Source organism: Theropithecus gelada, chromosome 5 (assembly GCF_003255815.1).
Source record: "Theropithecus gelada isolate Dixy chromosome 5, Tgel_1.0, whole genome shotgun sequence".
Classification (NCBI taxonomy): domain Eukaryota; kingdom Metazoa; phylum Chordata; class Mammalia; order Primates; family Cercopithecidae; genus Theropithecus; species Theropithecus gelada.
In genome coordinates, this window is record NC_037672.1 from 92858738 (window position 1) to 92885675 (window position 26938).

The 26938-nt window shown below is 35.6% G+C and overlaps 1 protein-coding gene across 3 annotated transcripts in view; it reads right to left on the reverse strand.

Annotated features, from left to right (window-relative positions):
- The window catches only part of GABRB1 (gamma-aminobutyric acid type A receptor beta1 subunit), a 397306-nt gene that overhangs the window by 183940 nt on the left and 186428 nt on the right, over positions 1 to 26938 (reverse strand). The gene's annotated exons all lie outside the window — the stretch shown is intronic.

Genomic DNA, 26938 nt, shown 5'->3' on the forward strand with positions numbered 1-26938 from the left:
AGTCTTCTGAAAAAAAATGATGTAGCCTGCGGCATACAGAAGATCAAGGTGAGAACATGTCTATGGTGTCCCAGGCTGCTAACCTTACAGTGGGAAAAGCACATTTGTGGACTTCCTCAGTCATATGGGAAGGGCCTCTTGTTAGTCAGTGCTAACACAAAATGACTTAAATTGGGTAACATACTGTAAGCGGGGTAGGGGGATAAGAAGGAATGAAAATACCAGTCCCATCCTACAACATTTTAGCACTTTCCTCCAAGCCCAAATTACTTTCGGAAAAAAAAAATTGTAATTTTCAGCATGAAAGCTCAATTGTTGCCACCCACCACAAAAATCATTGTATACAGATTTTCAGGTTTTATTTTTTTACTGGTAAAATAACCTGTAAAACTATAAATGATGCTGTAGAGTTTAAACACAGAAAGAAAAGTAACAGATTTCTGAATTGCAAACTTCTGAAACTGATCTGCAAGGAAAATGAGGAATGCTGATTCATTTTTTTTAAAAAGATCCTATATATTGGATTTTCTGTGGCTCTTTCTGGTCACATAGGCCTTTTTAATGAGTATGTACAATTTTCAGTTCCATTATATAGGGATTGGAGGCTGAAAGAGGAAAAAATGGGGAAGAAGATGAAGGAGAAAGATAATGGGATGAGAAAAATAACAGTCAAAACAATAAAGACAGGTAATATTGAATGCCTCTACCAGGTGCTGTGCTATGTCCTTGAAGGGCCAGATCCTACCAGTCCTCACCAAAGTTCTATTCGGTTGACAGCATTTTTATGCACACTTTGCATATGAGAAAAGTGAGGTACTGAAAATTTAAACTACTTGCCTAGACTTTCTGTATATTCTGATGCCATGAAAGGAAAGGCAATTAGTTCTTTGTGGTTCTGGCTTCAGCTCCTTTCACTGTTGAGCTATAGAAATATCTTCGTGTATTAAAAGGAAAAGCATAATTATGTACCATCACCTTTTCCTTCCTGTCTAGCTCTCACTTCGTATAGACTTCCAGAGAAACTGCCTCTTTTCTGGCATTAGATCAATGCAATTTTCACATTCTCTACTCTTGAAAAACGGAATTTCCCATTTATTGATTATGCATGCACAGTGTATAGATACAGCCTATTTGGAAACACAGCTCTTGTTTCTCAGAGAACTATGCTGATAATAACTTTGGCAAAAATAGGGACTTTGATCAGCATTTTGTGATCAGCCAAGATTTTGACGTATTAGCTCACTTTGACAAAGTTGTACCTTTTATTCCCTTGCTCCTTCTTCCTCTCAAAAAACTAGCTCAGAAAAATGTAGCATTTGAAATGGTCTACAAGTAGCTGTCTGCAAAAATGGGAAAAGTCATCCCAAATAATAAATAATCATAAGCATGCTATTCAGACCGAGCTGCAGGGTCAGATGATAACTCCTAACAAGGCCAGCAACTGAGTAAATTGCCTCTTGATCTCCTCACTGAGAATAAATTCATGTAAATCCAAGGAAGCTGAGTTGCTGCTGCTCATCCACCATGTGTGGTGACTAATTTTATTAAGTGAAATACAAGAAAAAGAAGGCTACTTGCTGTAGAAATGTATGTGAAGTTGATTGCCTTGGCCCAGCACTGAGCCCCGTGGCGGCAGTGAGCAAGGCGGGATAGGCTGATTTGTCAGCCATGCCAGAGCACAGAGAGCCAGGACTAGAACCAAGTTGCCAGCCCAAGACTACATCCATCCACTCTGCAGATCTCTAGGAAAGCGAAAAACAGGTACAGTGTTGCCCTCCACTTTGAGGTAACCTTGCTTCTGAGGAGAGGGTTGACTGTACTTGGAAAAGTTTACTTTTCTTTAACCTAAATACTTAAAAGCCATTAACGCTGAAAATTTGAAGTTACAACTTCAAATGAATCAGTTTGATAAGTTCTGTTTCTCTTAGCAGTTGCAAACTTGCCATTTCTAGACCAAGTCAATTAAATGAGGCTATATAGAAACGATGGGGCCCATTGCCAACTGGACAAGCCCATTGCTAATACATTTTTTTTTCTCTAAGAACAACATGCCAGTATCCACTAAAGCTAAATATACACCTACCCTTCATTTGAGTCATTCTACTCCTATGCATATCCTAAATCTATCTATCTCTCTCTCTATCTATTTATCTATCTATCTAAGAGGTGAATGTGCATGTTTGCCAGAAGACATTCACAAGCAAATTTATTTATAATTACCAAAATCTGGAAATAACCCAAAGAAGTTCACTAATAGGAAAATAGATAATTAAAATGTGATATATTCACACAATAGATAGAATATTACACAGAAATTATAAATGAACAACTGATTCAGTCAACAATATGAATGACTCTCGTGGATATTACATGGACCTAAAAGAAAACATGCAAAAGGTTAAAGACTGTATTATTCTATTCATGTAAAGTTCAAGAGCAACTGAAATCAATAGATGGTGATAGAAGTTACTTCTTGGGGTAAAGCATTGTCTGGGAAGAGTTAACAAGGAATCTTCTGCTTACTAAAAATATTTGATATCTTGATTGAGATAGTTACATGGGTGTATATGTTTGTAAAACTGCATCAAGCTGAACATTTAATATCAGTTTTACTGTACATAATTATTTAATTGTATTTATGTCATAGCCCAATTAAAAAGTTAAAAAAAATACATCATAAACGAACAAAACAAAAGATACAAAATAAAATAAAGCCTGTACCAGGCAAATGAAAATTTCATGAGCCATATATTTAGTCATTGACCATGAATATCTGTCCTCAACTAACATTTCCAAAGCTCTTCCTACAATAGCTGAAGCATTAATGTTTTATCCTTTAGCTCATGTTTCTAGCTTTGGGAAAATAATTATGACAGCAAGAGTTAGTATTTATTTAATAAATATATTCAACCTTTTGTACTTAATATAAATGTTGTGTAAGTATTTCTAGCATGGTCATAATTCACATAGCTGCTTTATACTTTGGAATTCTATTACTTTTGTTTTTTACTTAACTATTCCAAAACTTTTCAACACTTAGGATATTTCAAATTTTTCATACAGAATAAATATTTCCTTTTGGTTTTCCACTTGAAGTTAGCTTATTTCTTGAAGTATGCTCCCTGCAGTGGAGCTATTCACACAAAGAGCACAACTGGATTTTCTGAGCATGTTTGAATGCCAATTACTTGTAGAGGGCTGGCATTATTGATGGTGTCATACACAATTTATAAGTTTACCTATTTGTTGCATAGTTTCCAACACAAGTTTCTTAAAAAGCATCTTTTAAAATATCAAAGTATAGTGATTCTCTAAAGTGATTTAAAAGAGCTTTGCTTCTGACTAGATTGAAGGTTGATTTTCTAAAAAATAGTTAACTTTGTATTTCTCCATTTGTGTACTATTTTTGATAATTTAAAAATAAGGATATTAAGCAGAATCAGTATAAGGACTATACATGTTAATCACATTTTTCTCTATATTTTGAATACTGACAGTTTATTAATTATGTTTATATGTTATGCTTTCCTCATTCTTTTATTTTTATTTTACTGCAGTTTGCCTTACAAAAAGTTTCTTTGCATGTTCAGGCATATCCATTTGTCTGTAATATCATTCATTTCTTGAATGGTCTTGATTTTCTTCTCTTCTGCATCATTTAAATATGCTATTGTATATTCTTCTATATTAAAAACATAAATTACATGTATTTTGATTGAGTTATTTATTGCAATACAAAATATGAAATGTAAATACTAATTAATTACTGTTAATATAAATATCTAATTACAACAAAAATTATGAAATTTTACCCACTGTATGCTATTTTTGCTGAAATGCTCATAAAAAGAATTAATGTATTTTTAAAATCTCAATTATTATTTCATTAATCTTTTTCTCCTGGTTTTTTGAGGCTGACTGCAACCTCTGACTCCCTGTTTCAAGCGATTCTTCTGCCTCACCCTGCCGAGTAGCTGGAATTACAGGCATGTGCCACCAAGCCCAGCTAATTTTTTGTATTTTTAGTGCAGACGGGTTTCACCATGTTAACCAGGATGGTCTCCATCTCTTGACCTCATGATCTGCCCGCCTTAGCCTCCCAAAGTGCTGGGATTACAGGCATGAGCCACCACTCCCGGGAACCTAGATTTTTATAGTCACTTAGGTACCATGGAGGGTTTTGCACTTGGAAATTCTAACTGCTAAATTTCTTCCTTATGGAGATTAATGACTCTGAAGGGTGAAAGGGATGGAAATGAACCAGAAACAAAGAACGGGTTAGTATATTATAGAAAAAAGTAGACATGATCTAGATAAAGTTGTGGTAGGAGAAATAGGGAAGGGTATAAGTGGGGAGCATTCTAAAGGCAGAAGTATTGAGTATTCAGCTGATTGAATACAAAGGAGACAAGACAGAACAGTGTAAAAGATGGTCTCAAACCTCATTACGAATCTATAAGTCCCTGAAGGATAAAGGCTGTGTTTTGTCTCCATCTTATTTTTGGCAGCAAATAGAACAGCGTGAGGCACATTTGCAGGTGCTCAGTGATTGTTTTCTGGTAAAGGGCGAATTCAGAGGAAGAGATGCGGCAATGTCCAAACGGATGGCCAGATCTAGGAATGTTCATGAAGTAAAAGGAGAATTTAAATTTTGCATATCATAACATACACTCAGATCTAAGTTATAGACAGAGTGAAGGGAGAATTTTTTCTTCCTTTTCAAATGTCCTAAATTAGGGTAACTTAAATTTAAGATGGCAGTTTTACCATCAATAAAATCTTACAAAGCAGGAAAAGTGATGGAATATTTTCTAAAAGAAGTAGAAAATGGAGTCTTTAAAAAAAATTGAAGCAAAGGTAGAGGAATACAGCATTTGTTTTAACCTGGGGAAGCTTAGGGAAGTATAGCAATTTTTTTTTTTTTTTTTTTTGAGACGGAGTTTCGCTCTTGTTGCCCAGGCTGGAGGGCAACGGTGTGATCTCCACTCACCACAACCTCCGCCTCCCGGGTTCAAGTGATTCTCCTGCCTCAGCCTCCTGAGTAGCTGGGATTACAGGCATGCGCCACCATGCCTGGCTAATTTTGTATTTTTAATAGAGACGAGGTTTCTTCATGTTGGTCAGGCTGGTCTTGAACTCCCGACCTCAGGTGATCCACCTGTCTTGGCCTCCCAAAGTGCTGGGATTACAGGCTTGAGCCACCGTGCCCAGCCTGCAATCTTTAAATGATGGCGTTGCTGTCACATTTTAGAGTGAGGAAACATTACCTCATGCTTTAGAAATCTAATTTTTATTAAGTTCTTATAAACAACTTCATGGTATTCATTTAAAATAATTCATCACCCCCAAGGAAATATTCTGGTAAGACCAGTGAAGAGGAAATTCTATGGTTAAATTTTTCTTATGATTCTGTCACACATCAAACAATATTTCATGGCAACCATTAGGTTTCATAAAGTGACTATTTCAGGGAAAAATAAGACAGAATAGTTTATTTTTCATAAGTAGGTTAATGATGTTAAGTGTAATTTCCTTGATTTGCTACAAAATACTTTTATCTGAAGCCTGTATGCTATCAATGTATAATAAAACACACTATCTGCATAATTTAAAATCATAGCTTTTAATCACCATAAAATATAACTAATATATAATTTCTAAAATGTACTACTTTTCAGATTACATTTTGTAGATTTTCCAAGAATCTCATATGTAGAAATTGATAAAGTATACAGTCTAGTGATATGAACTGATATAAATGGAGAAATTGCAGTACAGTTTGGTCAGCTGACACTTACATATATAAGGACTAAAAGCTCCAAAAGCTTGAATTAGGAGCAACTAACCATTCTTCAAATAATAAGAAAATACTTTATTAAGAATTATATATATATATAATGAACAAAAACTTTGTTAAAAATGTAGAATCCCAAAAAGGCTTGGATATGAGAGAAGTTATGAAAGTTCAATATTAATAATACTAAATGTGTGACAAGCAGTGGCAAAAGATAAACCTAGAAAGAGCTTGGACCCTGATTAATCTCTTTATATGTTAAATGCAGAAGTTAGAATTTTATTCCAAAATTAATGAAAGTGTTTGAGGTTCAGGGAGGTTTTTGAGTAAGAGTGTGATGCAATTAGCTTCATTTTATAGGAAAGTAACTTTTTTAGCAGTGTAGAGAGTTGTCTAGACAAGAGAAAGACAATAAGAAGAGCAAGGTTATTTAAAAAATAGACAGAAGATTATCAGATAGGGTGTTGTGGCTCACGCCTGTAATCCCAGCACTTTGGCATGCCAAGGCGGGTGGATTGCCTGAGCTCAGGAGTTTGAGACCAGCTGGGCAACATGGTGAAATCCTGTCTCTACTAAAAAAAAAAAAAATATATATATATATCCAGGCGTGGCAGTGTGCACCTGTAGTCCCAGCTACTTGGGAGGCTGAGGCAGGAGAATTGCTTGAACCCAGGAGGTGGACATTGCAGTGAGTTGAGATCAAACCACTGCACTCCAGCCTGGGTGATAGAGTGAGACGACGTCTCAAAAGAAAAAATAAATTATGATAATCTGGGTATGGCAGAGGGAGTAGGAATGGAGACAATAAAAAAAAAAAGAAATTTGAGAAGCATTTTTGAAGCAGACTCTGAAGAATTTGATGACCCGTTGGATAAACTATGTGAGGGAGAATAAGGATTTGAGTTTGCCTGATGAAGAGATATGAAAGGCAGAATTGATGTGGATACTAACGGCATCAACAGAAATGGATAAGCAGGCATGGAGAAAGAGATGATGTTTCATACTAGAACTTAGAATGTGTGTTATATGCTGAGTCTGAAATGCATGCAGGACATCCAGATGGAGATACTGTAATCAACTTTGGGATTCAGATGGTAGATTAGAGTTCTCATCAAAAGATAATTTTAAAAGTCACAAAAGTGCGTGATCATGGATGAAACAAACAAGAAGGTTGTATAGAAAACAGGAAAAGATTAATATTTGAAGGATTAATCTGCCTATTGTCAGAGGATAAACAACAGGCAAATAAAATAAAGGGAATAAATAGGAATGTTCTACCTCAAAAGACAAAAAATGGTAAAAAATACATAAATATGTAAGTATCTTAAATATATTTAATAGGATAAGATTTAAAATTAATTTTCTAGATTTGGCAATTAGGAATCACTGATGATCTCAGTGAAAGAAAGATCAGAAATCAGTTTTATCACCCTTGAGGATCAACCAGGATAGAGAAAAGTGGCTCTGATTTTGGGGATTTTAGAATTGGAAACTTATTAAAAGCACCAGGCAAGTGCTTGACCCTGACGCTATTTTGACAGGTGGGAGAGGAGGTAACTTTAATATATTGGATAAATCATAAATTTGAAGTCGTATTTACAGCTTACTCCCTTCATTTGTAGACTACAAAAATAATACCTACTACTTCATGGGCAGTTTTGGAAAGAATAAGATGCTCTATAAAAGGGCTTAACTCTACTTAGATACAATATTTTTTAAATACAACAAGCTGATGATAATGATCAGCATCACCAATTTGTTGCCATGGAAATTTTTTATTGGAACTCCAACAGAGTTGAACATGGATAAAATGCCAAAATATTATAAGTAATTGTAATTTTCCTCATCACGCCTGTGTCTGGAAATAAATTCTAACAATAGGCTTTCACGATAGGCATGAGTACCCACTATAATGTTCCAGGCATGGTGTAAGCACATTTCATGTACTCAAAGAGCTTGCAGTGTTTTTTTGGTCAATATGAAAGGTAATCTAGTTCCCCGAATCATTGTATCTGTCTGTCTCCAGAGTTTACATTATCCAGAAAAAAATGTTACATTGTTACTTTGTGTTGTCCAATAATAAAAAGCACCATCTAATAATTTATACTGCGATCCAGTAAATTTTGATTTCCTTCTAAGTACATTTATAGCTTCAAGGAAGTGATTTATCTTTATGGAACCAGAACATTTCCAGCTTTTAATGATTGAGCCATGGATTTCAGGATCATTGGAAACTATAACGTGGCTGATAATTATTTTTTCATCCTCCTCATTTTATAGATGAAAGAATAGAGGGTCAAAGAAATGAAATGGCTAACACAGAATATTACTGTGATTTGAGTTAAGCACAACATTTCTGTTTGCTGACAACCATGATTCTCTTGAAATAGCTAATTTATTTCAAACTTCTTTTATGGAAAAATCAATTTTACTAAACATCATACATTGTTGTCTTAATACAAAAGTGCTTGATTATTAGTGAGTTGATATGAATCTTCCAATAGCTTCTGAAGCCTCAGCTGTGCCAATGTGGCTTTAGGAGGGAGCAAAGGTTGGGACTCAGGAATTTTTGCTTCAGAATCAGCCTTTTGACTCTTGTCCCTGGCCCCAGAATTTCTGTTTTCTTACTGAACTAGTAGGTGTAGAAGACCTTAAAACCTTTTTACCTTATAAATCCAGCCATGATGAGCACTGAACTGGCAAGACCCTCCTGAGCTCAGGCAATCCACCTGCCTTGGCATGCCAAAGTGCTGGGATTACAGGCGTGAGCCACAACACCCTATCTTGTTACATGGAATTGGGCAGTTATTTGACTGCCTTTCTCTGGGTATGCAGAAGGTGTTTCTAAGTCAATGAAGGCCACATTCCACAAAATGGACACCCATTTGAGGGTCTTATAAAATCCTCATAACCCAGATCCTCAAGATGCGTTCCATGGGAAGTTCATTCTTTTAACAAGCAATTTGTGATAACTGAAAGTGTTCCAGCCACCGTTTGTAGACACTAGTATTCCTAATCAGTTGAACAGAACCCTGTTCTCACATGGTCATGGGAAGACAGAGATCTGGGAGAGAAAATCCTTAGCAAGCTCAATGTTAGGCGTTGGTATTCATATCTTAATTGATTTGTCTCACAGCACTGCACAGCTTTTTCCAAATGATATACTCTGCCTAGATCAGAACTGAATCTGTGTCATCAAAGTTACTGAATTTTTAGCCCTTCCAAAGGGGCCACTGGGTGTCCTCTCTCTTCCCACTGCTCTAGCTCCCCAAATCGCTCTCTGACTGAAATGCTTGGAGGTTCTTCTTAACTACTGTGCATGAATTTGGATGATCTTTTTCAAATCACCTTCCAGAAATAGTTGGGACCTTGTAATCTCAGCTCTGGTTTATGGGAAGATCCAGTGAGCATCCCTCCTAGATGCCTTTGGCTTCTCACACCAAGAGTCAGCTTTCTTCCTTCCTGTCATGCAACATTCTCCCACACCACATGCTCATATAATTCCTTAGCAATACTCTCTCTTTTACCTAGCCTCAAAGCTTTAGGAAAATGGAAAATATTTTTTCTTTGCCAAAATGTTAAAGTTTATTTTTATAGCAATCCGAAGTATATTTTCTATAGAATGCAGTCTTTATTATATTGACTATTTTGTAAAGTGTTATCTTTAATAGCTAGCACAATCCAATAAAGTATCCCTTATTAAGATATTTTGCAAATTTTCTGTTTGCTGTTGCAACAAATTACCACAAATCTGGTGGCTTAAAACAACATAAATTCATTTTCCTATCATTTGGCAGGCTAGAATCCTGAAATCAAGATGTTGAAAAGGACTCAGTCCCTCAGTAGAGTTAGGGCTCTAGTGGAAAATCCATTTCTGGTCTCTTGTAGCTCTGGTAGCCCCCAAAGTTAAACATCCCTTAACTTGTGTCTTCATCACCCTAAAATGTGACCCTGTCTTCATATTGCCATCTTCTCTGTGTGTCTCTTTCTCCAGCCCCTTCTTGTAAAGATACATATGGTTGCATTTTGGACCCATCTTGAAAATCCAAGATAAACTCAAAGAATCATTAATTTAGTCACAGTATCTGCAATATATGGTAATATTCACCCTTTTGGGGTATAAAGTAATATAATAAGTTTGTATTCACAGATTCTGGAGATTAAGAAGTGGCTATATCTTAAAGGGAGCATTATATTCAGGTGACCGTAGACCTCATAGTTACCAAATTCAATTTTTGTTTGGATACACTCTTTTTCTTACTAGGAATAATTACAGAATTATCCTACACTTGAGTGTCACACAAACCATTCACTAAACTGTGTGTATTAATGCATGTGTGCCAAATAAATATCACTTATGTCTATATTATCCTTCATTGTCATACATTTGGCCCTTCTTATTTTTAAATAAACCATAAAAATACTGAACTGAAGTTAAACAATACTGAATAGAAGTTCAACATTCATTCATTTTCTTTCAGCAAACATGTATTCAACCTTATAAGTATGCAAGGTTTCAATTAGCCACTTCAAATAATTTAGTTCACTTAACTCTCCAAAAAGCCATTTGAATCAGAGCTCAGCATAGTGATTAGGATCCTGGATTTTGAAGTCAGACAGGCCATTTACTAGCCATGGTAAAATTATTTCACATAAGTATTGATTTCCATGTCTATAGAATGGACATACAGAATACCCAATGCCCCACCTAGTACAGTGCCTGGCAATAGTAGACAGTCTGTACCTGGTGGCTGTTTATATTATACTCATGAAGGAATTAATATATGCTGTAGTAGTTGCTGTGGTATATTGTGCAAATCATCCTTCAGGACCAAAATACTCATCTGCAAAGTCCCTTTCCATTAATTGCTCTTCAGTTAAGTGAACAGCCAGGCCCAAGGTTATGCTCCCTCACAAGAGCATCTAATTATGGCTCCACACCATGGGAGGATACAAACAACTCTGAGGGCTTGAGATCACCCTGCAGAATTAGTTGAGGCCCCTGTTGCCACTGCCCCACAGTTCACTTCTCCCTGTGCCCCGTCCCTACTTTTGGTGTCATGTTAATTAGCAACAAGTAGCAAGTATGTTGGAGACTTTGGTAAGACACATATCCTCTAGAAGATGTGTGATAGACCTACAAAGATCCAGAGCACTACCATATCAATGATGTGTTAAGGATCTATTAATCTAGAATGCAAAGACATAATGTCCAGAATTAAAGAGATTATTACATCTTGCATTTCTTACCATCGAGAAACAAAGGGAAGTACCTGGTAACCTTTTTTCCTTTTTTTTTTCCCCATTCTGGGGGTAGTGGTAGCATATTCCACATACTTGGGACCCAAGACTTCTTTCTTCTTTCTGATTTCTCCATTTGGAATAAGAATGTCTATCTTATACCTGACCCACCCTGGTGTTATTTTAGAATGTCATAACTCATGTGGTTGCACAGATTCATAGCTGGGGAAGAATTTTTCCTCAGGATAAATCATATCATTTCTCACTCATACTATGATATTGAGATGAGATTCTGGACTTAGAATTGATGCTGGAATGGGTTAAGACTTTTAGGCTGCTGAGATGGAGTTTGATGTAATTTGCACATTAGAAGGACATGAATTTTGAGGGTTTATAGGGCAGTGTTATGGACTAAACTGTGTTCCTTCCAAATTCACATGTTGTAGACCTAACCCTCAGTACTTCAGTATGTGACTGTATTTGAAACTAGGGCCTTTAAAGAGATAATTACATTAAAATGATGCTATTAGATGGGTGCTAATCAATCAGGTATCCTTAGAAGAGGAGGAGATTAGGCCATAGGGAGAGATTCCAGGGATGCATGTGAACAGAGGGATGATTATGTGAAGAAACAACAAGAGACAGCCATCTGCAAGGCAAAGAGAGTGTCCTCAGGAGAAACCAAACCTGCTGACACCTTCATTTTGAGATTCTAGCCTCCAGAACTGTGTGAAGCTACACTGTGGTTATTTAAGGCACCTTGTCTATGGCATTTTGCTATGGCAGCCCTACCAAACTAAGACACCCCTCATGTAATTATTAGTCTACATGGGTGTACCATTGGCCTACATGGGCGTACAAAAGTCCTACTCTGTCGGCTTAACTTAGGATGAGTCTAAACTCAGGGCCATCTCAGCTCTAGTGCTCTAGGTAGGATCAGCTAATTCTTTGGTTATAACTTCACTGCAGTTCAGATTCTCTATCTAATTCTACCTTCTTTACTCTGTCACAGGTGTTTCTGACAGCACCTCGATAAACTTCCTGCATGGAAATCTCCATCTTAGAGCCTGTTTCTTGAAGCCCACACTTAAGAGACATGTAAACTGTATAAAACATGGTTAACTATATGAAACAGAATAAACATTTAATAAATGAAAGCAATTGCTTTCAATGTTATTGGTATCCTTACCAGCTTAGGATTTTACACATGAGTTATTTATTATTTATTTGTTTAAGGAAGCAATACAATTTTGCACAAAAAAATGAATGAATATTGCAGTAACTTTGCCTCCCCTAAATGACACATAATGAGTGAAGCTGCAGAGCCAGATTTAACTGGATCAAGAAATTACAGAGAGGAGCAGAGAAGGGAAAACGCGTCTGCGGCATTCCTCTCAGACACTTGATGTTGAATAATAAACACTGCAATGCTGCATTCACTTGCATAGTATCTCCTTTCTCTCATATTTATTTTGATTTCAAAATAAAGTGAACTGAAATAAATATGGGAGCAATGCCTTAATATTTTTACGACAACAGTGATTATTATTCATTCCATATCACTTTATTGTTTCCATTGTCTCTGGTCCTTTCCCTTCTAGTTACATGTTTTAGCTATTAATATTGAACAGAACTACTGAAATAATATTAAGGACATTTGAAGAGGTATAAACATTGCTTACAGCTACAATTTTCACCAAATTTTATTTAGTTCACATCTATGTAGTACAACCGCTGGCACTCAGAAAAAAATAAATGTGGTGAGCTTATTTATTGAGATATTTATCGGTTTTCTTTTGCCCCATCTCTGTTCTTTCCGCAGGCCTCGAGGGATACTCAGATGAAGGTTTCTTGGTGATAATCCCTCTTTCTGTGTTTTATATAAAAAAGGGAGTTTACTGAAGAGATTCTGCTAGGTGTAAACTAGGCAGAAAGAAAAGGAAGCAGGACTCTGAAGTAAGAACAAAACAGGAATGACTTCTTGAGAGGATGCTCTTTTCACAATCCTTTTTTTAGTAGTAGGGAGCTGTGTTCTGCTTCTTGGCAATGTTCCTAGTGCCCACCTTAGAACTTCGTATTTGCTCCTCCTTTACCTGTAATGTTCTTTCGTCTGTTATTGTCATGGGTAGTCAAAACTAGGTTTTCAAATGTTTCATTCTTAGGCATTCCTTGATACCTTATTTTAAATTATAGCCCTCACCATCCAGCACTTCATATTTACTAATTAATTTGTCTCCACTGCATATTTCAATTTGACTGTATCACATTTATTTCACTTATTGTTGATAGTCTATTTCCCCACTCAGAAATGTAAGTTCTTGAGAACAGAGATTTTTCTGGCTTTGCTACACACTGTATGCACAGCACCTGGAACTATGTTTAATAGCAAGGGTTTAATAAATAGTTGATGAATGAATGGATATAATCCTTGCATTGTTGTACATTCCTGGATAGTGGGAGTAGCCCTGGTCATGATAAAGAGGAATTCACACCCAGTATACTGGTCAGGGGTTGAAGTTAGATTTAACCCTATTTAAATAAAATAAAATGCTTGATATTTTTGGATGATCAATATTCATGGTTGCGTATTCCTCATCCAATGTGCATGCATTTACTGGAAGAAATTTCTATGGAAGGATAAAACAAAGTTGGCATGAACTATTAATTTGTGCTGAAATATTTCATGGTGATTAACAGATCTAATCAGAATTTTAAAAGGCAATGATAACCATATAAATGGAGTTATATTCTATTTTCTACCATCTCAAAGAGAGATATTTTTGCCTTCACTTCACTTATACTGTGTTTTGTTGAGATTGTTTAACCTCCTAGAATTAGCACAGAATGATCAGGTCTGTGATTGAGATAGCTAGCTGGAATTTACACAATTTACTTACCTTCCTAGCCATTATGCAATCTCGTTTCAATAAAAAAAAAGATATATATATGAATTTGAACCTTGCCAAGAAAAATAGGAGGAAACAGCTCTTCCATTCTTAGTTAACAAATCACACAAAATTAATTCCATCCCATCCTCAAAACATGAAAACATCCAACAGTGCTTCTTAAACTTTTACAGGTGCACAAATTTATGTGAAAATCTGATGAATGTTATAAATGAAATCTTTACACTTCCTGGCCCCTCCACCAAATTCATGTCCCCACAAAGTTCTGTCTATAATTCCAGGGGCATGGACTCCTGAAACCTCTCTATGGGGCAGTCTGAGCACCTCTGCTCCAGGACAATACTAATACCTCAACACTCCAATGTTATGCGGTGGCTCACGCCTGTAATCCCAGCAATTTAGGAGGCCAAGGTAGGTGGATCAACTGAGGTTGGGAGTTCGAGACCAGCCTGACCAACATGGAGAAATCCCGTCTCTACTAAAAAATACAAAGTTAGCCCAGTGTGTTGGTGCATGCCTGTAATCCCAGCTACTCGGGAGGCTGAGGCAGGAGAATTGCTTGAACCCAGGAGGCGGAGGTTGCGGTGAACTGAGATTGCACCATTGCACTCCAGCCTGAGCAACAAGAGCGAAACTCCATCTCAAAACAAAAAACAAACAAACAACAACAACAACAACAATAAAACAAAAACACAACAAAACAACCAAAGACAAAATGCATGGGAAAACCAAGAAGATTATTTTAGTTAGGCCATTACAAGAGGGAATAACATTTATTAAAGAGAAATGTCTCAAAGAAAAGGAAGGGGACATGGGGGCTTATATATTGGCAAAGACTCTCTTTTTAACCAAACTTTAGTTAGCCTCCTCTGAGCCACCTTTTCAATGAGGCTTTGCCTTTGGCCTTCCATGTCTGTCCTGGCAGACTCCACTTTAACAAGAACCCCACTAAGTCAGTTTAGCAAGAGTACCTCCACCCTAGCTGTCTGACCAAGTTCTTTATCCTTAACTTTGATGTATAAGTTCTTGGCCTGTTTTAAAGGGAGAATCATGTTAGGCCAGCGTAGTAAGAATCCTTGTACCTGTGATTTTTCCTTTTAAGTATTTTACATTCATTCATACATTACACTCTGCTCTTTGGTTGCAAATCCTCACTTTTTCTTGTATTCGGGCTTCAGCCCCATCTCTCTCCTCTTTGCAGTGAAGTTGACTCCTACTGCAATAATCTTGAATAAAGTCTTCTTTACTATTTTAACAAATGCCAGATTTTATATATATATATATATATATATATATATATGTGTGTATATATATATGTGTGTGTATATATATATGTATATATACACACACACACATATATTTAATAAGCGGGTAAGCAAGGGAGTCATTTGTAGCCTTTTGGGAGTCATGAGAAAAAATGGACGTTTGAGTCTTATTTGAGTCAAATGTGGAAGGGTTCTTTGCAGTTGGGACACACAATTGTTGAGGGAGCTTGAGAAACAAAATAGGGGGGAGAGGGTTTTCCATTCTTTTCTATTTTCTGGGAGAACAGAGCTCAGATAAAGTTCAATGTTTTCAGTTCATAAAGTCTTTAAACTCTTGCCATGATAATTCAACTGTCAGTAGTACTGAGTTTCAGAGATTTATACAATAATAAGTTATTTGTGGAGCAATTGTATGGAAATTTAAAAATAAGTCATATTTTCCACTCAAAAGTAGAGGGTAGTGATTGGAAAGGAGAGATTTATAAGAAATTTGTTATGGTTGAGATGTTACTTCTAGTTTTAGTGGAAGAGACAGTCTTTAACTGAAGACAGATTTCTCAATTTTTCCTTGTCTAGAATTTTTATCCTCTTTATTTCTCTGCAAGGACTTATTTCCTAATGTCATAGTCTAAACATACAGAACATATATTGTTAAACAGGAAAATCATAATCTTGTGGGTCTAGAACCTCAGAATCTCAGACCCTGGGAATATTCTCACAAACAGCCCTGATTTCCAAAGCCTACATCCCTCTTCTTGAATGTTCCAAAAGCCATATCCTTACATTTTCTTAATTATCTTAATAACACTTTCTTTACACAAAATAAGCACAAAAGCACAACAATCTTTAATGATTTATAAGTGTCAGGCTTACTGTAAAAGAATTTAAAAAGCCTAAATAAAGAAAAATATACTAAATATTGCTTTAAGTAAGACCTTAAAATGTCAGTTCATTTCCATAGTTATATTACATTTTTGTATATATTTTATTTTACTATGTCTCTTACCTACCTATTTCTATTTTCCATTTCTGAGAAGGAAATATTAGGTCTTTTACTGCCACGTCTTTCATTGCACATACACACTCCCATAACAAATGAAAAATACTAGTGTAGATGCCACTGGAAATCTTTTAGTAAAATAATATACTTTCTATTCTGATGACTCAAATCCAAGTGGATTGGTAAAAAATACATTTAAAAAACTTTTTTACAAGTCAGAGAGGCTTGGGGAACCGTCGCTTATGAAAAAAGAAGAAAAAAACAGTCAAGATAATAGAAATAATGTGTTATGTTTGCTACAGAAACATTCCCAGTAGGTAGTATTAGAAATAAGCAATTGCCTTAGGGATATTGCTCCTCCTTTGCTGGACTATGAAGAACCTGGGATACTACAATACTTAAAAGGAGCTTAGATGATGAGGTGCCATTTAATATTTTTCTTAAGTACTCATGCTACCAAAACTCTAGAAGAAACAATTATAATACAAAACCCAAGAGAGAAATGAATTTCTTAGATAAGAAGAATGTTTGCTTGCAAAGAAACTGCAGGGTTCTTTGAAGCACAGAATTTTTTTTAAGTGATAAAATTATAGGTGAGGAATACGGAGGTTGTATAAGGTATTTATTGCTTTGTAACGAATTACTCCAATGTGTAGTGGCTTAAGACCACTGTTTTGTTTGTTCACAATCTGTGGCTCAGCAATTTGGGATGCTGTGAGCTCAGTAGTTTTCTAATTGAGTGGCTTGGAATCACTTTTGTGGCTGCAGTCAACTTGTACCTTGGCCATGGCTAAGTGGTCTAAGATGGTCTCACTCACATGTTTTGTGAATGCTAGCTGTCTGCTGGACTGTGCCTCTTTAACCCAATATTCCCGGCTTCTTCTCATGGCAGCAGCATTCCAAGACTTCAAGGCCTAATGCACAGATGCATTTCAAACCCCTGATTGCTTCGTATTTACTAATGGCTTATTGACCAAAGCAAGTCACATGACCAAAGTCAATATCCACATGGGAGGGGATTACACAAGGATAGGAATACAGGCAAGCAAGACTTTTTGAGGAACCATTACCGTAGCAACATGCCACAGAGGCACATACAGTTGATACTCATTATTTGTTTATTCCATATTTGCTAATTTGCCTAGTTGCTAAAGTCTATTTGTCACCCCAAAATAAAAATTCACAGTGCTTTTGTGGTCAGTCACTGACATGTGCAGAGCAGAGAGAAATGTGAGTAGCCTGACACACACATTTCCAGCTGAAGCTGAAGGAGATGATGCTTTGCTTTCTTGTTTCAGCTCATACTGTAAACAGATGTACTTTTGCAGTAATGTATATTTAGTGCTATGTTTTTCACATTTTTGCATTATCGTTGGTAATTTTGATTTTTAAAATGTCTCCCCAGCATAGTGCTGAAGTGCTTTCTGGTATTCTTAAGCACCAGAAGGCTGTGGTGTGCCTCACGGAGAAAATATATGTTCTAGATAAGCTTCTTTCAGATGTGAGTTATAGTGCTGTTGGCCAAGAGTCCTATGTTAATGAATCAACAATAGATATTAAGTCAGGCATCTTTAAGTGGAACCACATATAAAACAAGAAACTGCATTGGTCTGTTGATGAAAATGTTGTGACCAGATACTCACAAGAAGAGACATGGAGATATTCACCCTGCAGATTCTCACAGGAAGAGAGATGCAGATACTCACCCTGCAATTTTTTCTAAGAGCAATAGTTCAGTATTTGCTAATTCAGTGGTTGTGGCACCTTTATAGGGCATAACTACCATGAATAATGAGAATTAGTTATATATCAATTCCCATCTAGTATAGTTTTGGAGCAGTATGCCTATCTTATTTCTATGAGAAGTTAAAGAAAATCATAAGCCACTTCTGGTAAATTAAGTGATAAAGGAAATGACCACGTGGCAAGCCCAAGGTGAACTGAATTAGTTCAACAACAATTCCAGTTGATAAATATTTATTAAGTATCTATATAATTGGGCAAAGCAATGCCACTTGTAGGTGCTTAGAATGGGGATAAAAATTTGAACACTTGGTTGTATCCTAAAAATGCTCAGAATCTAGTCAAGGAAACAAGGCAATGGAAGATGTGATTTGTGCTAGAAGAGAAATGTTCCTAAAGTATTAAGGAAGCCCAGCAGTAAGAAATACATTTGGCTGGTGAAATCAGTGCAGTCTTCATGGAAAAGATGACATTGAAATGTAGATTTTGAAATGTAAATAGCTGTGAGGTAAAATAAAATTTCTTTTGTAAGAATCATGAACAAAAGTTAGGTTGGAGAAAGGATGGAGGAAGTTTGGGACATTTAGGAGGGGAATGTATCGTGAAGGCCTAGTGCAATGGTTACATCAAAGGTGGTAACATCTGCCATTTACAGAGCACTTGATATTATTTTTTAAAGTGTGATACGTACACAAGTGATGATTTCTGAGTAGAGATCTAACCTAATTAGAGTGATACTTTGATCAAAAGTTCTCTTCAGCAACAGTCTGTTAGATTCAGTTGAAGAGAAGCCACAAGAGGGGCTGGGAGAGGAGTTAACACATTATCATGAGAGCAAGATAATAGATGAAAGGGGCACTGAAACCCAAAAGGAGGGTGATGATCACACAGATACTGGAGAGTTCTAATTCATGGAACTATGGAGTGAGAGATAGAAGTGTGCAGAAGTCAAAGATCAACATGAGGTTCTGAGCTTTTCTGGATAGCAGGCTGGTGATGCCACTAACTGAAAATGGAAAGACAGAAGGTTTTAGGAGGAATTCAGGATCTGAGTTTAGGTATGCTCATTTTTATTACCGGTAAAGCCCCTAGAGGAGATAGGCATTAGAAACTGGGAAATTCAAGAGAGGCTAAGCCAGGGATATACATTTGGGAACCATTTGTAGACAGACAGTTATGAAGCTATGATTATAGATGAGATTAACAAACCAGAGCAATTGCAGAAGAGGATAAGGAATATAGGTACAAAAATTGCCTTCACGGAACAGGGAGAAGGAAGCAGGAGAATGCAGAATAGAGACATCAAAGTAGAAGAGAGCAAATAATTATTCAGAAAGTGCCAACTTATGATAATATACAAAGGAAAGGCAGTTTGGGTGATTTGAAGGTTCTGAAACACCTTAAAGGAGCTGGTTGAAGAATGTTGAAATAAGAAGTCAGTCAGAAGTGGGTGAGAAATATTTATTATCTAAGGAAAAAAGATGGGATAATGCAGCTGAAGAAGGCAACCAGTTGAAGTTTCTTTAGAATAGGGACTCTTTTAGAGGCATGGTTTAAATATATATTGTGGTTTGAGGACAGTGGTGGTTGAATAACATAATGGGTTTAATCAGAGTTGGGTAGTGGAAAGTTGAAATGACAGAAATTTAAGAATATAAAACATTCTAAACTTCTGATGAGTTCAATACTAAAATGGCAGAACATGAGATCTAGGTTTAGGAAGGAAGACAAGTAATTCTTGGGTAGATAAGGTAATCTGAAAGAACTGAAAAAAATCCAGTCTCATTGTTGATGAGAAGTAGATTGAGTAGGATCAGGAAGTAGTTGGCTGTGTTGCTTTACATTAAAAGTCCACATTTCATGCCAGGTGCCTTTCCTATACAGTTCTTTCTGGGTTCTGATAATTGTTGCATTCCCTTTGCCGCTCAGGCTGTGGTAGGCTGAATAGTAGCCCCTAAGGATAACCCATGTCATAATCCTCAGAACTTGGGAATGTTACCTTATATGAAAAAAGGACTTTGTAGATGGGTTTAAGTTAAAGATCTTGGGATGAGATTATCCTGGATTATTTGGCTGGGTGCTAAATATAATCACAAGGGTGTTTCTAAGAGGCAGACAAGACAGTCAAAAACAGACTGGAATCAGGTGAGAAAAAGTGATACGATGAGAAGACATGAACTGAAGAATGAGGACAGCCTCTGGAAGCCGGAAAAGGAAAGGACACAGCTTCTCCCACTAGAGCTTCCAGAAGGAACTCCACCCTGTGGATACCTTGACGTTAGCACAGTGAAACTGGTTTCAGACTTCTGACTTCCAGAGCTGTGTGATGAGAAATGTGTGTTATTTAAGTCACAAAGTTTGGGGTAATTTGTTACAGAGGCAATAGGACACTAATATACAAGCCTAGGGTGGTAACGGCTCTCTGCTCAGGGTAGCACATCATCCCCTGTCAGTCATTCTAAACCTTGTTCACACTGTATAAGTAGTTGTTATATTAAACGATCCTCAATTACCTAGTTTGAGTACGTCATCTGTTTCCTGACAGAAACATTTATGAGTTTCTGTTTCATCATTTTTAAAGTGAGTATTATAACTAATAATACCTAATACACAAGATATCTAATAATACTTAATACAAAACAAATGAATTAATGGAGTAAGCACACTTTTGTTAAGTTGTAAAGATCTCTTTGTGGAAAATGTTTTTCTTGCTTCAAACTATTGGGCTCCACTCACTAGGAGACCCTCCCGGAATGAACAGCTAACCTATGGTGAGTAGATAAGGATGTCATAAACTCATATTAGACTCATGTTCAATCATAATCAAAACAGATTATGATTAAGAATCTCACGAAAAATATAAAAAGGCAAGTGGTTTCTGGTAACATGGGAAAGAAGTAATGCCGAAGCACAGACATGTCAGCTGGTTAATTAACGCTTTAAATATAAGGACCTCTCATATGTCAAAGAAGCTCAGCACTCTGCCTTTAGGGAATAAAACTCTTTGCTCTTTGCTGCATTTCTCTGGGCTTTTCTCAGAATGTCTTTGTTTTCTTCTCTGTTCCTAATTTCTACTTGTCACCTCCTCCCAGAAGTCATCCGCGATCTACAGGCTGAGTTAGGTATATTCCTAAGTGTTACTATAGCCCCTGTGATTGTCTCTTTGCTAATCAAATATATTTACTTGTCTGTCTCCCACCAGAGTTCTCTCAGGACAAAACTATGTCCATTATCTCTATGTCCTTAACAATTGACACAGTGTCTGGTTCATAGGAAAGTCTCGACAAATATTTAATAAAGGCATTTTGATAGAATGAATGAATAATATACAGGCATCTAAAGTTAAATCTACACAATTATTATATGAAGACAACAGTATTCCAAGTATTACATTTTATTTATTCAGAAATTGTTAAAATAAATAGTCTCTAATAGTGCTTAGTATCCCTATTCAAGATATTAGAACAAAAATAATGCAGGGGAAATGCCACGATGTAAAAATAGCTACCTTAAATGGAACAGCCAGACTTCAGAATCAAACAAAAATGTTCATATGAAATTGAAAATCTGTAGATCCCTGAGAGACTTCCCTTCCGCTGTCTAAATTTAATGTGGATAATTTATCATTCTATAAATATATTTCAGCTACAGTTCATTCATATGCTTTGCAATCTCTGCGTGCATTTCAGCACTTGGCATTAGTGAGTGTATAAGCTATAAGATTAAAAACTTATACAGATATTCTATTGGAATTGAGTGGGTCAAAAACCTGGAGCGCATAACATTTAATATATATTATTTCTCAGAAAAGAGTTACTGTGTCCCACCATTAATAGATATTCTTTTATAAGCTCTGCATTCCTCTCTTCCTGATGTGTTTTTAATGACACATTAACTGAGTCATGGTTCAGGTGGGTAAGGAAAACAGAGAGCACTTTGGAACTGGAATGAGTAGTGAACCAGGCCTTCAACATATTTTTGTCATCCTACCGGCAGGAAATTATGCTTATTTTGAAATACAATGCCTAGCTCATCTTTAATAAGACTAAAACTTTTGGAGAGTGATTACACAACCAGGAAGGAAGGGGCACAACAGAGGCTACAAAGGGTATAGGGGAAATATATATACCCATCACTACACAGGCAGACTGTCCCACTGAATATCTTACTAGTCACAAACTGTACATTTTTTTTTTAAATTAAAGTGCCCTGTTATAATCAGCAAATAATTTATTTTATTTACTGGTTTATTTCTATGCCATTCATACACTGATGTATTTTTTTGATTTGCTGATTCAATTAGCAAGTTTTTTTTGGTACATCTATGATAGAACAGGCACTCTGGTTGAAGTGAGAAGGTAAATGGCACATGGTCTCTGCCACTGTGAAGTTCATAGCTTACTAGGGGAGACTGACAAATACACTAAAAATTGCACAACGCAATGAACACCAGGAGAGTGTTATTGTAGTTACATGGTATAGAAGTAGTATAGTATAACAAAATAGAGTGTCAGAGGATATGATTTACTTAGAAACAATGATGGATTACAGAATAATTTGGAATATGGAATCAAATTTGAGTCTAAACTTGCAAAATATAAAATTAGATTTAATAGATCTGGAATTTTTCTTTGTTTAGTGAAAAGAAAACAGCTGAAGCTATGAGATTCTAAGGTATCCAGGAACATTTCAGTCAAGAGGGAAATGGAAAGGCCTGAAAACAATCTAATAATTAATGCTGTCAAGGCTCAGTTATGGTGGTCAGCCCTGTCTGTGATCTGAAGTGATGTCTGAGTAGCTAAGGAGAAAGGCAGGCAAATTTGAGCAAGGCTATCCTTAGCTTAATGCAGCCACATCCACAGAGAAATTAGGTTTTAATACCACTTCAATTCCTAAGCTTTTGGTACTATGTGGATAATTTATCATTCTATAAATACATTTCAGCTACAGTTTATCATGTTATATACTCTTAACACGGATAGTACCAAAAGCTTAGGAATATATAGCTTTTAACACTGATAGTACTAAGTCAAATTTAATATCAAGTAAATTCCTGTTATAAAGTATAACATGGATAGTACCAAAAGTTAAGGAATATTTAGCTTTTAACACTGATAGTGCCAAAAGCTTAGCAATGTAGTCGGTGTTAAGCCCTTAGGTCACATCTGTCTTCTCAGAATGGACCCAACTATAGGGTAGAAATGAAAATACCGTAAGAATATAAATTTTGCCCAGCAGGAAAAGAGTCGGAAGCAAACCAAAGTAATCCTAGGACTATGGTAGTGTCAGTAATCACTTGGATATCACATCAACCTCTCCATGAAGATCCTTTCACAACTATTTATGTCCAACTGAACCTAAGGAAAATCCATTTTTTTGGTTTGTTTTTGACAGCTTTTATAAAATATAATTCACATACCATGCAACTCACCCATTTAAAGTATACAATTCAATGTCTTTTGGTATATTATATTACTATTTTTAAAAATTGTGGTTAAATATGTGTAACTTTAAATTTGACATTTGAGGCATTTTAAAGAATAAAATTCAGTGACATTATTTACATCCATAATGTTATACAACCATCACTATTATCTATTTCCAAAAGTTTTTAACCATCCCAAACAAAAGCTCTGTACCTATTAAGCATTAATTCCCCATTTCCCATCTCTTCAGCCCCTGGCAATCTCAAATCTACTTCCTGTCTCAGTGAATTTGCTTAATCCAAATATATAATATAATTGGAATTATACATTATTTATCCTTTTGTATCTGGTTTATTTTACTTAGCATTATGTTTTCAAGGTTCATCCATGCTGTTGTATATATAAGAACTTCATTCCTTCTTATGGATGAATAATATGTCATCGTATACACACACACACACACACACACACACCATATTGTGTATCCACTTATCTATCAATAGATACTTGGGTTGTTTTCACCTTTTGGCTGTTGAATAATGCTGCTATGAGCACTGACATATAGTCAGAAAAATCATTGTTTTTTTGGTCATTAGTCAATTACTTTAAGTACATCCATGGATTTACATACCAGCAGTTAGGTAATTTTTCCCAAGGTCACTGAAGAAGTTATAGGCAGTAATAGCATCTAAAGACTACATTCCACCTGCATTCTATTTTCTAAAACTTACTGACTTTTCTAGGTCAAATATGTGCTATGACTACCTAGGTTACCTTTAGACTGAAATTAGTCGGAGTTCCATGGCATGCTACAGAAGTGGAACAGAATGGAAATCTGCATAAATGTAATTGAATAGCTAGCTGTGTAGGTGAAGAGAAGGCACTTCTAAACAAGGGTGAATAATTGGCTTCTGTGACTGCTTTCATAATAATCTTTAAAAACACTGTATATTTGACTTCAGTAGATCAAAACATCAGCATGATACTTTTAATACTTGCAATATCTAGATTTTATAAAACAAAGGGTGACCATTGGCTAATATCTAGTTAGTTGCATACAGAGCCTAAAGGGGTTAAGAGTACGAGAATTGTGGAAGTTAAATCTCATTGTATAATACTTTCCTGAAAACTAATTTTAACAGATAAGTCAATTCTGATTCACTTACTTTTTCTGACTGGCATAAGAGGCAGAACATTATGACAAAAGTAAATAACAGGGACCAGCTTTGGAAACACCATTATCTCTGTGTAGTTTTCTGATCACCTAAACAGAGTTCACATACTAGCATGTAAACAAGATCAGAAGTTGGCATTTTAGAGAAAAGAGAAAGAGAGTAACTCAAGTTAAATGTAATGTTACATTAAGATCAAGTTAATGGATTGACTATGGAGATAAATGAACTAAACTTACATGAGATTTGTGCAAATTGTGCCATGATACTACAAGTTAAATGTCCTGTTAAATCGTTGAACACACTAATATATTCTAATAGTCTCTTCATAAAAACCTTTTTCTTTTCTTCCCTGTCAAGAAAGACTTAGGTTCAAAGTCATCTCCAAGTACTATCGATTGCTGGAAAGATGAAAAATCAACTAACAGAAGATAAAATGTCATGATCACTTAAGTCTTTCATGTTTCTGAATAGGATTTTAAATTCAGAAAACTCTTTTTCTGGTGTAACCTGATAAACACACACATACATATACATATACATATACATATACATATACATATACACATACACATACACATACACATACACATACATATACACATATAGATACATATATAGATACACATACATGTTATAATTCAAATTAGAGAACAAATTATATTCTCTAGCTATACAAAAATGTGGACCATTTGGTTCTGTGCTTATATGTCTGGCTATGCTTTTGATTTGAAGTTAGACTGTGTGGATCATATCCTTGACTTCTCTTAAGTTCTGTGACTGTGGATAAGTTATCTCCATCCTTTGAGTTACTTAGAAAGATGAGAAAAATAATAAAACCTAGATCTTTAGTGTTCGGAGGATTAAATGAAATAATGAAATACATGCGTTACACATAGTAAGCAACAAAACAATATTGGCTTTTTAATTTATTTTTCAGTGATAATATTCATTATGCTTCAAAATAAGAATTAAATGAATGCATCTCTAAATATTTTACTGGCCATTTTCTGGAGACACTGTTGCAAAAGATGTACAGAATTAGATATACCTTTGAAAGAGGTGTGAGATCATTGTATATTTAAAGAGATCAAATGCCATCCAGCTTCCATGTAGAGAAATCCATTTCTACCCTTGGCATTCTTTACTAGAATTATTTATAGACTGTGAGAGGATTTAGAGCTTCCATGAATTTTAAAACAAACAAAGAATAAAAACTTAGCACCAAGCATTTTAACTTCATTCTCTTGCCCCCAACAGGTAAATTAATCATTTGTTCATTACTATGTTTTTCCACCAGGTGTCTGAATAAAAAAGATTAAAAAGTTTCATCATGGAAAAGGGAAGCTGAAAGCCTTAAGGTCAATTCATGGTTTTAAGATATTCAGTGTTTTTATATATATATATATATATATATATTTATCCTGTGAACCTATGGCTCAAATGGGAAGTGTTTTATTAAGAAAATCTCCATGGTTCTTTTGTAGTTAAGCCTGTAAGGTCTTAGCTAACTGTGGGACTATACTTTGTACTAGTCTTTTTAAGCATTCACAGGTGAGTAGAACAAAAATATTTGAGAATGGGAAAGGTAACTCTGAACAAATTAGTAAAGTCACTCGTCTCCCCAAAATACCATATTTAGCAAAATTTTCTTAAAATGGGTTCTGTTCAGTGCTACACAAAGATATTTCCTTCCTTTCCCTACTCTTTCCTGACTCAGTAAGTGCAGAAGCTCTTTCTTATTTTTTTTTTTTATTATACTTTAAGTTCTAGGGTACATGTGCACAACGTGCAGGTTTGTTACATATGTATACATGTGCCATGTTGGTGTGCTGCACCCATTAACTCGTCATTTACATTAGGGCTCTTTCTTGACTCAGTAAGTGCAGAAGCTCAGAAAGAAATGAGGAGATTGGTGACAATTAACAAAGCAAAATGTTACCCTTTGTAATAGATTATAGCTGTTGAACTAAACTTCAACAAGGCAATGTGATACCAAAATCTGAGAGCATGGCCTACAGTACTATCCCTATGAGGCATTTTATAGAATTTCAGAACATAACATTCACATAAACCTTAAACTGAATTGCTTTTACAATTTTAATAAAATCAAAATATATTCAAGTGTTTGCTTTGGACAAAGTTAATTTGAAGGACATAAAGTCAATAAAAAATGAACATTAGACATCTTTGTCCCATAATCTTTACAAGCAGCATATTTCATTAAATGACATGAACTAAATCTAAATATGTGACTTAATCATAATTCCCTGAAGCTGAATATATCCTACAAAACTGGGAAATAGGCAACTTTTATCTTCTCTGTTACATTTTCTCTGTATTCCATAATTACGTTAACGCCTTCTTTCTATGAAAACCATTCTTGCGAAA